Below are 12,539 nucleotides of genomic sequence, written 5' to 3'. Positions count from 1 at the left end.
TCACCTCCTTCTAGTAACACATGTGCACAAAGTTTAATTTCATGATGGCACATTTAGCTGTTTTAAGGGCAGTCGCATCCAAAGCAAGTACTAATTATAGCAAGTACTAATTATAGCAACTTGATATGAGCACTTTATTTATTAAAGGTCAACATGGGGGCACCCGGGTGTCTCAGTCGTTTAAGCGTCTTCCACTCAAGTCATGATCTCACAGTCCGTGAGATCAAGCCCCACGTCAGGCTCTGTGCTGACGGCTCAGAGCCTGGAGCCTGCTTCAGACTCTGTGTCTCCCTCTCTCTCTGTCCCTTCACTGCCTACACTCTGTCTCTCTCTCTCTCTCTCTCTCTGTCAGAAATAAATAAACATTAAAAAAATTTTTTTAAAGGTCAACACGGAAGCCAACTTTAGTCACACAGGTGGTGAAAAACTTGTTTTATAAGGTCAGCACTACCCTAATACCAAAACCCAAAAAAAGGCATTATAAGAAAGGAAAACTGTACACATATCCCTCATAAAGATTGACACAAAATCTTCAACAAAATATTAGTAAATTAAATATGACAATATATAAAATGGAATATGCACCAATTGGGTTCAACATGCAAAAATCAAGTAATGTAACTCATCAGCAAACTAAAGACAATCATGACTATTTCAACATGTGAAGAAAAAGTATTTGGAAAAAACATCTGATCATGAAAATATTTTTTCTCATTAACTAGAAAGATAAGGAAACCTCCTTCACCTGATAAAGAGCATGTACAAAAATTACAGCTGATAGCATATTTAATGGTAAAAGACTGAATGTTTTCCTCCAACATTTCGGGAAAGGAAAGGATGTAAAGTCTCACCACATCTCACCACTCATTCAAATATCACTCAAGGTGCGATAGAGCAAGAAAAAGAAAAGTCATATAGATTGGGAAGGAAGAAATGCGACCATCTGTACTTACAGATGACCTGATTACCTATGTAGAAAATCATATAAATCTGCAACAACAAAAACAGCCACTATAATAAAGTTTAGGTAGATTGCAGAGTAAAAGATCAATATACAAAATTTCATTATATTTGTATACACTGGCAATGAACAATTAAAAATGAAATAAATTGGTTCAGTTTAAATTTATACACACAAAAAAAGAGAATTGCTTACATATGTAGGTATTGCGAAAACTACAAAACATTAATCATTAATGAAAGAAGTCCAAAATAAATGGAGACGTGTTCATGGATTAAAAGATGCAGTATTGTTAAGATGTGATTTTTTTGTCTAGAGAGTCGATGCATTTGTAACAGAAATTCTGGAAGGAGCTTTTGTCTTTGTTTTTGTAGAAGTAGACAGGGGACCCTCAATAGGAACCATAAGAGCTAAAAACAATTCTGAAAAAGAAACAGAGAGTTGGAGAACTCACATTTCCTGATTTTAAGACAAGTATAAAAAAAAAGATGTAACTACATACCCACAGTATTTAAGATGTGATACTTGCAGAAGGATGGAAATATATATCAAAGAATGAAAATAGAGAATCCAAAAATAGACCCATGCACATATGGCCAATTGATTTTTGAGAAGACATATGCAAAGGCAATTCAATGGAGAAAAACTTTTTTACCAAGTGGTGGTGTAAAAATTTGATATTCATACACAAAACAATGAATCTCAATCCACACATTGCATCATATGCTAAAATTAATTCAAAACGGATCATCAATCTGAACGAAAACGTAAACCTCTGCAGTTTCTAGTGGAAAACATAGGAGAACTTGTTGATCTTGTGATACACTGAAGTTCCTTAGCGACGACGCTGAAACCATAATCCTTAAAAGGAAATCTTTTAAGACAGTTTTTGTTGAACAAAAGTCCTCAGAATCAAAAGGAAGCAGAGGACTTAGGTCTTCAAGTCCCAGTCACAAGCTGCACATGAGCTAGAACTGTAAGACTATGGCCATTGTCACTCAAGTACTTGTCTTTCCCAAAGACTTGCATTCTCTCAATGGACACCACCAACTGAAACACAGGATTGCTAACCCCCCTGTGGTTTTCTAAAGACCGGACGCTCTTCCAACACCAAATCTTTTTATAAATACCACCCTCAGAGGCATTCCCTTCTCCTTCAAAGAGTCAACATCCACTCTTCTTTGTTTTGTAGCTCATCCTTCGGCTTCTTCAGATGACGTCGCTGACCGATCCCATCTCATCCCCAGTAGCGCCACGCTATCGACTGAATTGTATCTCTCCAAAAATTCATATGTTCAAGTCCTAAACCCCTGTACCTCATAATATAACCAACTTGAAGCTAAGGGCTTTACAGATCCACATATAGGGTCTCTCTTAAGTTAAAACGTAGCTCAGAACTCTCTAGACATTAGGTCATTTAATTCCCATTTTGTTGGTTAGAAAAATAAGACCAATAGAAACGTAATAAATGACCCAAGAACAAGATATCACAGAATGAGGTCTGAATGCATCTGAAGGAGGAGTCAGCAAACTTTTTCCATACAGCACCAGATAGTAATTCTTTTGGGCTTTGCAGGTCACACGGGTTTGGTTACAGCTACTCAACTGTGCCCTCATAGTGTAAAAGCAGCCACAGACAATGAGAAAAGGAATAGATGCGGATGTGCTGCAATAAAGCTTTATTTACAAAAACAGGCAGTGGGCTGGATTTGGTGGCTGGTTATCAAGCCCTGCTATAAAGTCTTGTCTCAAATCTATACCACACATCTTGACAAAACCACTTCAAATTGAAACACAATCTTTGTTCTTCTTCTTAAAGCCTGTACAAGAATTCCAATTAAGAACTATCTGTGTATTTTTAACACATGATGATGTATCCCTCACTGTGATGGTTTAATTAGTACACAATCCATGCCTAGTTGAATGTAAATGAAGTGCTTACTTCATGATAATTTAAAACGCTCTGTTGTATCATGAGCAGTTATTAAAAGCCTCATTGACATGATTGCTTATTTTGTTTTAAAATTTATTGTTGAGATGCAAGTTGGCAGGTTTTATCCATTCTTTTTCTAAATACCAAACAATGCTACAGCATGGAAGAAAAATGTTGACTATAATACTTTCTTTGGGACTTGTATTATTAAAACTGGTACAATAGTATTAATACAATAGATTATGTATGCATTCAATAATATACCAGAAACCCAGAAAGATGCTACATGATCCCAACCCTATGGTTACTTAGTATTTTTAGTAAAGAGCATACTTTTAATATCTCTATTACAGTATTTTTCACCTTGCATTTTTTCCCTGAAGATCATGATGGAGAAGGTGATTGCCTTTGTGTGGAAAGAGGGTTTTGCAATCTTCAGAATGATTTCCTTCACCAAATACCTTTGGCAGATACACTGATGTGGGCTTCATTAGGCAACATATATTATAAAATTATCTCATCTAAATAAATAGTTTCAATCTGTCTTGCGTTTAAAAATCATGTGGGATTGGGGCCTCTGGGTAGCTCAGTTGGTTAAGCATCCAACTCTTGATTTCGGCTCAGGTCATGATCCCACAGTTCGTGAGATTAAGCCCCAGAGCAGACCCTGCCTGGGATTCTCTCCCTCTCTCTTTCCCCCTCCCCAGCTTTCTCTCTCTCTCTGTCTCTCTGTCTCTCTCTCTGTCTCTCTCCCTCTCCCTCTCTCTCAAAATAAATAAACATTAAAAAATTAAGAATAATAAAAGTCACGTGGGATTTATTTTTACTTTTAAAATATGATTCCTCGTGGCCATACATGGATATTGTGATTCAGCTGCTCTGAGGTGAAGCCAGGAATCTGCATTTTAATTCAATAAACCGAACCTGCCTTTTAAAGTCAGACACGTTACCTGATGATCACAGTTCAGGAGAAATCACCTAACTTCTGAGATCAATTTGAATTTGCAGGTAGCTGGGTTTAGACGTGACATTAAAATCAACAGAACTAGGATGTAATGACATCATACAATGGTGTCCCAGAGCCTGAAAGAATATTTGTGAAAAGAAATGAAGAATGAAGATGGATTGGGAAACTCTTAGCAGACTTCATCCATGCTGGACCTCTTACAATAGAGGAGAAAGATCAGAAACAGTGTAGAAGGAGGACTTATTCCCACAAAGGAAAGGAGGTTTTACCCCCATCTCGTAAAATAGGAAAATTACAGTCTGGTGAAGTCTGAGTTTTCTCCCATTTCTACCCCTTCTGTTTCCTAGCTGTTTACTTGCTTAGGCATGGTAGACATAAGTGGACAGTTTCTTAACAATACGAATGATATAAACCAAAAGCCGACGTCACGCCTAAATAAAAAAAAAAAAAAAAAAAACTAGTACACTCCCATTAAAGTTCAGAATAAGACAAGGGCTCCATTTTCACCCTAACACCATTTTTTTTAACTCTCCATGGAATAGCTGAAGATCATATATTAATAACACTGGAAAACCCAGTAGAGGTCACCTACCTAGTAGAGGTGTGGAGAGCATATTTAGAAATCAGCAGCAGTGACATGGGTAGGGAGATATGAGTCCCATGACTGACGTTGAGGATATAAGTTTAAGCGAGTACCTAAGATAGGGTAGAGCTCCGGGATCTATAGAGTTTAGTAATGTAGGGCAAAGATGTGCTTCCCACATTCCAAGGAATCTGATCCCAAGTTTTCCCAACAGTAGACTTGAAGAATAAATGCCAGAAGGTCAGTAGAAAGTAAGTGGACTGGAAATATTTCTCAGTAGCTATAGTGGGTACTGGGCTTTCTTGTGGGGTGATGAAATGTTTTGAAAACAGGTGCCACTGAATTGTTCACTTGAAAATGGTCAATTTTAGGTACTGTGGGTTTCGTCTCAAAAAGTTTAACTTCTCCGCAAATAACTTAACTTCAATTATAATTTTAATCGTGACGATCTGTAAGAGAACATTTAAATAATCCCAATATCGCAGATTTACATGGAAAAGATATTCTTTCAGATGCTGAAAGTAGATCTCACTACTCTCTCATTTTATGGAAGCTAAAAGGCTCTCAATACCATAGACACAAGTGTGGGTGCCATGATTTTTTTAGTGTCAAAATGCAAATATTGGGAGAAAGCCTGTGTGCTGCGATGTCAAGAATACCAGAGTTGTTCTTTTTCTACCACACCATTTCTCTCACAGATAAAATTTGCTGATTGTTCCACCCAGTTCCCCACTAATAATCAAAGGCTTTCAGGATTCGAAAAGAAAAGAATTTATAATGTCAAATGTTCTAAATTCACATCAAAGTGGAATGACAAACAGAAGTATTTATTTTCCTAAAAATAAAACAAATGCTCCTGGAAAAAGTAGCACAGACATCTGTCATACGGTTGGGGGAAAGGCACAAACTTGCAAGAGAAAATAATCAAAAAAGGGAAGCTGACCTAGAGCTGACTCTGCAAAACACTTCAGGAAGTGCTATGCAAAGGGAGGCGTTGATAAACCAAAGTGATATATTAATAGGAGTAAAATAAGAGCCGTATTATTGGATCAGTTCATGTTAATCCAAATCAAAAATATCATGTCCAGGGATCTCCTGAGAGCATTCATCTTGGTGATTTATATAATGAGCTTCCGAATGTCGAATGTGAAAGTTTGGGTGCATTTTGCATGCACACCATAGATTTCCTATTTGCCCTGAGACTAATAAAAAATAGTTATGAATCTCTAATTACATGGAGGATTCTTTATTGAGAACTGACGAGGGGCACCTGGGTGGCTCAGTTGGTTGAGCGTCCGACTTCTGGTCAGGTCATGATCTCACCATTCCCAAGTTCAAGCCCTGCGTCTGGCTCTGTGCTGACAGCTCAGAGCCTGGAGCCTGTTTTAAATTCTGTCTCCCTGTCTCTCTCTGCCCCTCCCCCACTCGTGCTCTGTCTCTCTCTCTCCCTCTCTCTCTCTCTGTCTGTCTCAAAAATAAATAAATATAAAAAAAAATTAATAACCGACGAGAAAAAATCAAAACTGTTTGCTCTCAAAAACATTTTCCTTGCTTCCATTCAAATACTTAGCAATAAATGCTAGAAAATAATGGACTAGAGAATTTAGTAAATTTTAGGAAATTAATTCATTTTAAACATTTAATTTGTAATATTTTTCTCAACTACTTCTGTATTTTAAAAATAGCGGAGACAAAAACAATACACTTAAAATGTATGGGTATATGAGAGTTTTAAAAATATGCTATGGTTGATCTGTAAATGAAATTTTTATTTAAAATTCAAAATGGCTTTTTTGGATACAGTTTATTAAAGCAATTAATTTGGTTGTTTTACTTGTGCATTGAATGTTTTGCAATTGAGTAGTTACTATAATTATGTCATTACAATAATTATGCAATTACTCTCTGTAATTATATCATTTAATTATATAAGTATGCTTACAGGAATTAGTTGTATAATTAGAACATGTAATTACATAGTAAAATAGAAAACTGTATTTTAAAACCTACTAAGTTGGATATATTGGCCTATTCCAAATTATAACATTCAATGTCTTAAGATTCTTTGTCCTGTATAAAATTTCTTAAAATGTTTAAAAACTTTTTATTTTGAAATAATTACAATTTTTCAGAAAATCCTTATTCCTTTCATCCAGATACCAATTCAAGTTTTGCTAATTGTCCAATTATGTCTATTTTTGCAAAATTTTCCAATCCAGGATCATGTATTGCACTTAGCTGTCATTTCTCTTTCAACTCCTCGAATATATATGTATGTATGTATGTATCTATCTATCTATCTACCTATCTACCTATCTGTTATCTATATCCATCTATCATCTTTCTCACTCTCAATCTATCCATCTATCTTATTCAAAACCGGACTCCACATGTGAAATGACACCGCCAATTCCAACTAAAAACTCAAAGTTCAGGGGCGCCTGGGTGGCGCAGTCGGTTAAGCGTCCAACTTCAGCTCAGGTCACGATCTCGCGGTCCGGGAGTTCGAGCCCCGCGTCAGGCTCTGGGCTGATGGCTCAGAGCCTGGAGCCTGTTTCCGATTCTGTGTCTCCCTCTCTCTCTGCCCCTCCCCCGTTCATGCTCTGTCTCTCTCTGTCCCAAAAATAAATAAACGTTGAAAAAAAATTAAAAAAAAAATAAATAAAAACTCAAAGTTCATTCCAGCTTTCCTCCTTTTTCAGATTTATAAATACCTTCTAGATGAGAAACTTGACTCTCACTATCCTCTATGTATTTACTTATTTGCTCACCTCTAGAAGAGTCCCTCAGTCCTTTCTTGGCCTCCATGATATTACTATACCAAAGGTTACAGACCAATTATTCTGTAGAATGACCCTCAGTTTGGGTTTGTCTGATATTTCCTCATGATTAGATTCAAGCTTTGCATTTTTGATAGGGATGTTCCAGAATGATTCGGTACTCTTCTTCTTATGCCCTTTTGGGGATGTAGGGATTTCTTTGTGTTCCATTACTACTGATGTTAACTTTAAGCAGTTAAATAAAGTGCTGTCTGCCGATTTCCTTACTGTAAAATTTATCTTTTTCCATGTGTAATTATTAAATATGTGGAGATACTTGGTGCTTTGTAAATATATCACTTTGTATCCTAATTTCACCTACTAGTTCATCAAAATTCACCCAATAAATAGTTCATTGAAGAATCTTGACTGAAAATGCATTATTATGATAGCACCAGGTGATTTTCATAATTATCTCATTCTTCCTACATTTATTTTTTACCATTATAAGGAAGAGCTTTATCTTATTCACTTATTCCTTTACCTGTTTGTATGAATATAATTTCATAGATTAGTAAATATTGCTAAAAGTTATTGTGTAAAATCCATTATCATTATTATTTGTTTTCATGCTCAAATTATCTCAGATTTTGGCAAGTGATAGTTCATTCAAACTGAGTTCTGTTCTTTTCAACAGATTTCCATCAGCTTTTGAGCATTTCCCTAGTATTTGCCACAATAACATGTTTTAGGTTCATTTTGTACTTTGCCTACTACCCCTAGACTCAGTCATTTCTCTAAGGAGCCTTGTTTTCTTCTAATAGAGAATGATATTTGGAAATGGAGACCTTAATGCTAGGTGTTTTCATTGTTACTGGGATGTTGCTAGTCTCAAACCATCTCAATAAACAAAACCAAGAAAAAAATATGCAAACATATATACAAACACATACAAATATATTTTACATATATATATATATATATATATATATATATATATATATATGTAAGGGCATATATGCATACTGCATGTGTATATATATAATGTATATATACATATTGCATGTATGTATAGGGCATATACACATGTTGCATGTGTGTATATATATGTATATGTATGTGTATATATATAGTGTATATATACAAATCGTGTGTGTATATTATAGTGTACATGTACACATGGCGTGTGTATATATAGTATATATGTACATATTGTATGTATATGTGTATATATACATACATATTTAATGACCTATAGTTTACAGTGATTCTTCCAATTCAAATCCAACACATCAAAGTTTATTGTCCCTTTTCTCACTTAAGAAACACAGCTCTTATTATCCTTGATATGTTTACTAATATACTCGATCGCCTCTTTATAACCAATCTCTGACCCTTCCTAGGGACTGCCTTGCTCGGCTGCCACTGACCATTGCTGGACTGCCAACCAGCTGTTTTTTCACATGGGCCCAACTTCTTGTTGGAAGTCTCTCCCCTTGGCCATCTTTGCCAACAGCTTAAATAATCTGTCCAAAGTTGTACATGGCTCTCGTAAACTTCATCATAAACTGCCATGTTGTACCTTGACTATTAGTATAAATGTCTATGTTGTCAAATGGGCCATAAAATCCTCCTAGCAACTATTAGATGTGTAATAGATTAGATGTGTAATTAGATGTGTAATAAAATTAGAATGTCTGTATGTTTTAATTGCATGTATTATTCAATGTGTTTCCACAACAAGCAATAATAATAGGATTTGGAAAATTCCAAGGACTTCTGTGATATTTTTATCTTTATCGTGATACTTTAAGCAGATGTAGCAACAATTTAAGTTATTCTTATATACCTAGAAAGAATGAATAGAAATGAAAATTGATGACTTTAGGAATGAAGGGGAGGAAGTACAAAAAATTAAGTTAAGAATTTATCTGTTTAGAGAGATCGACAGAATCATGACTATCAGTTGTAGGTGGTATCAACCGAATGGCAGAGTATTAAAGAACTGGGGGAAAATTTGTTTGCACCCCAATATGTATAATGCATCTGTGCTATGAGAAGATACTACACGTATGCAACTAATCTTATAAATGTATCCACAGATTAAAATAAAACTCTTTGACATTTTGGAATCACAAGCATGTTTTTTTTTTGGGGGGGGGGAGGAACAAAAAAAAAAAGGAAAGAAAAAGAAAAAAAGAAAAGCCATATACTGTAGAGGAAGGAGCACAGGGTCTAGATGCAAGGTCTAGGGCTGACTCATGGAGCTGTATGATCTAGGGAAAGTGACTTGATCTTTTTGAACCTCTGTTTCTTTGTAGATTAAAAAAGGGATAGTAACACTTTGTTTACTTATTGGGAAGACTTGATATTTTATGTGAAGAGGGCAAGCACAGCAGGAATGCTCAGTAAAAAGTTATTTTATAATTAAAAGTCCTGTGGTAGGTTGTACTCAAGGTAATAAAAACATGAATTTAGGTAAATAAAAGGTGAGAATAATCATGTGAAATTACAAAGGTGAAATTCGTGCCCACTTTCCCGGAATTCAGGAGAAGAAATGTTATCAAGGCTAAATTAATTCCATAAAGTAGTGTCATCAGGAGTTAGAAATATCAAAAATACTTGTTGAGGTCATTAATGTATTCCCTTCAAATAGATGACCTAAAGTGTTTCCTGTAGTCTTAACTAACTCTATGAACATTTCATCACAGATAAGACCATGAATGGGGAAAAATGATACTGACTTTGGGAAAAATTAGGTAGGAGAATATAAGAAGCTAAACACTGAATCAGAAGTTACTCCCATGGTGTTTTGTCAGTGCTATTGAAATTTTTTCCACATTAGCTCTTTCTTACAATTGGTGATAAATGGATCGAAATTGTTACAGTTAATGACAGAAACCAAGACAGCAAAATTACTGGTGACATTTTATATAATTACATGTAAATTCCACATATATAAATAAACTGACTCCTGGGACTCCTGGCTGGCTCCGTTGGTAAAGCAGGTGACGGTTGATATTGGGGTCGTGAGTTTGAGCCCCGCATTGGGTATAAAGATTACTTAAAACTAAAATCTTAAAAAAATAATGAATTAACCAATTAACTACTAATTTATTCAGAAGTAATTTATCTGGTATGGTAAAGTCTTCAGAATACAGAAAGAGAAAACAGATTAAGTAAATAATGTATCTGAATAACCCAGATAGATGTTGCAAAGTCCATCATATGGAAAAAAAAGAAAACAAAAAACTCCTTTGCACTGTCACTAGAGGTCCATTAATGAACCCACTTAATTTTCCCCAACATTATAGTAATTGAATCTCCCTGTCTACAGGAGATTTACACTGAAGGTAAGTAAGGGAGAATTCATGGAAGCCGACTTCTTGACAGAAACTGAAACTGTAGATGACTGTTTACCACTGATGGAATGAAAACAAAGTAATTGTTAAAAGTAGCATTGAGATCATTAAAATGCACATTAAGAAACCAATCTGCAATTAATAGTAACATTGTAAGTTTAATTATATGTGCTTAGCTCCTGTTTTCGGATGTTCGTGTATTATAGAAAAGCAGAGATCCAAAAGCAAATGTTCCATTTCCCGGGATGTTAAAAGTACTTCTTGGCCAGCTTAGGTATTACTGATTTGCTGTTCCTGTTTTCAGTGAGCTTCTAAGCACCTGTGTAGAAATAATTTTTAATGGAATAATTTCACCCACTTTGGCTTTTTTTTTTCAGAAGTCCTTTATCATTATTGATTGTTCAGGGAAAATGACTATGTGATCTCCTGGGGGCATCAAGGACTATAGCACAGAACTGACTACTGAGAGAATGACACCTGAAAGAATGACACCCTCATGAAACAAAGATTAATTTTTATGAGTTGAATGGGGTAACCTTGATATATCTGGATTGTCTCCTCATGTGGAATACCTCCTTTTCTGTGTCTCGTTTTAAAGGAAGTGCTATTACTGTTTACAGTATTCCGGGGCACGTAAAGAATTATACACACCCTGCAAACAGTATATACACACCCTGTTTTGTCAAAGTACTCTTTGGCTTTTTTCCCCAAACAATCGATATTTGAAAGTTTTCTTGACAACAGGTAGGATAAAACAGAGGAAAATCAAATGTAAATAAATGTATGTGAGGAAGATACGGGGAATCCCCAGGAGGTAGACGTTAGAGTGGCCTTGTACTGTGAAAATTAACAAGTTCAAATTCTTCTTCACCGTGTCCCTTTCTTTTAGGATTCTGGTGTGAGGCAGGAGCTACTGTAGTTCTTCACGTCATGGCCCATGTGCTGGTTGGCCCTTTGGGGGCGGGGCCACAGCGGACCCGAGGTTCCTCTAGCTCCCACCCGATTTCTTCTTTTAGATTCCAGGTGTCCCGGGTCAGGTATTTGGTGCTAATTTGTCCATTACTCACAGCATCAAGACTGAAAGTGGCAAGAGACAGATCTGGGTTCCCAGTAGACATCGTGATCCCAGTTTTTCTCTGCGGGTTCCAGTTTTTTTCCTGCACTACTCCAGTTTACGTCCATCTTTCCTTCCTGACTCCAGCTCTGCTGACTTCAGGCCAAACACTAGATGCAAAAACAACTGCTTTGCATAGGCCACTTAACTAGTCCCCATTATTGTGCAAGGTCTAGTCCTTATAATAAAAGGCCGATTCTATATGATTAATAGTGGCTCTGCTTTTCTGACCAAAACTGATACAGAACTACAGCGATATGACCAGTAGAATATAAGCATGATGGTGGCAGAGAACTTACCTGTATTTTACTGTTTCTTTAGTGACTAGAACACCGTCTGGCATAGTAGATGCACAAGAAATATTGTGGAATGACTTGTGACCTCCACGGACAGACTGGAGAAAGAGAAGAGAAGCGGTATGAGAAAAACCAGACAGGATGGAAAGCTAACCATAGTGAGGACCATGTTGACATTGCCCTTGCTACAGGACAAGGTAATGCTAGTGACTCTCAATGCCTAAGTCACGCTATCCATTATTAGCTTCTAGTCACACACAAGGCTACAGAGAATGTGCAATGTGGCTAGTGCAAATTAAGATGTTCAGTAAGCATCAAATACACACTAGGTTTCAAAACTTAGCAGAAAGATGGGGCGCCTGGGTGGCGCAGTCGGTTAAGCGGCCGACTTCAGCCAAGTCACGATCCCGCGGTCCGTGAGTTCGAGCCCCGCGTCGGGCTCTGGGCTGATGGCTCAGAGCCTGGAGCCTGTTTCTGATTCTGTGTCTCCCTCTCTCTCTGACCCTCCCCCGTTCATGCTCTGTCTCTCTCTGTCCCAAAAAAATAAATAAACGTAAAAAAAAA

At 36.5% G+C, this 12,539-nt stretch overlaps 1 long non-coding RNA gene across 1 annotated transcript in view; it reads left to right on the top strand.

Moving 5' to 3' along the window:
• Positions 1 to 12,229, top strand: part of LOC147575659 (uncharacterized) — a 66,991-nt gene extending 54,762 nt beyond the window's left edge. Inside the window, exon 3 of the long non-coding RNA XR_015242760.1 lies at positions 12,001 to 12,229. This is a non-coding gene — a long non-coding RNA (uncharacterized LOC147575659). The remainder of the gene's footprint in view (positions 1 to 12,000) is intronic.
• The last annotated feature ends 310 nt before the right edge of the window (positions 12,230 to 12,539 follow it).

This window comes from Puma concolor, chromosome D3 (genome assembly GCF_028749965.1).
Source record: "Puma concolor isolate L17-30 chromosome D3, mPumCon1.1.hap2, whole genome shotgun sequence".
Taxonomy (NCBI): Eukaryota; Metazoa; Chordata; class Mammalia; order Carnivora; family Felidae; genus Puma; species Puma concolor.
Note: the sequence above shows the minus strand (reverse complement) of the source record. Positions and strands in the feature narration are given on the sequence as shown.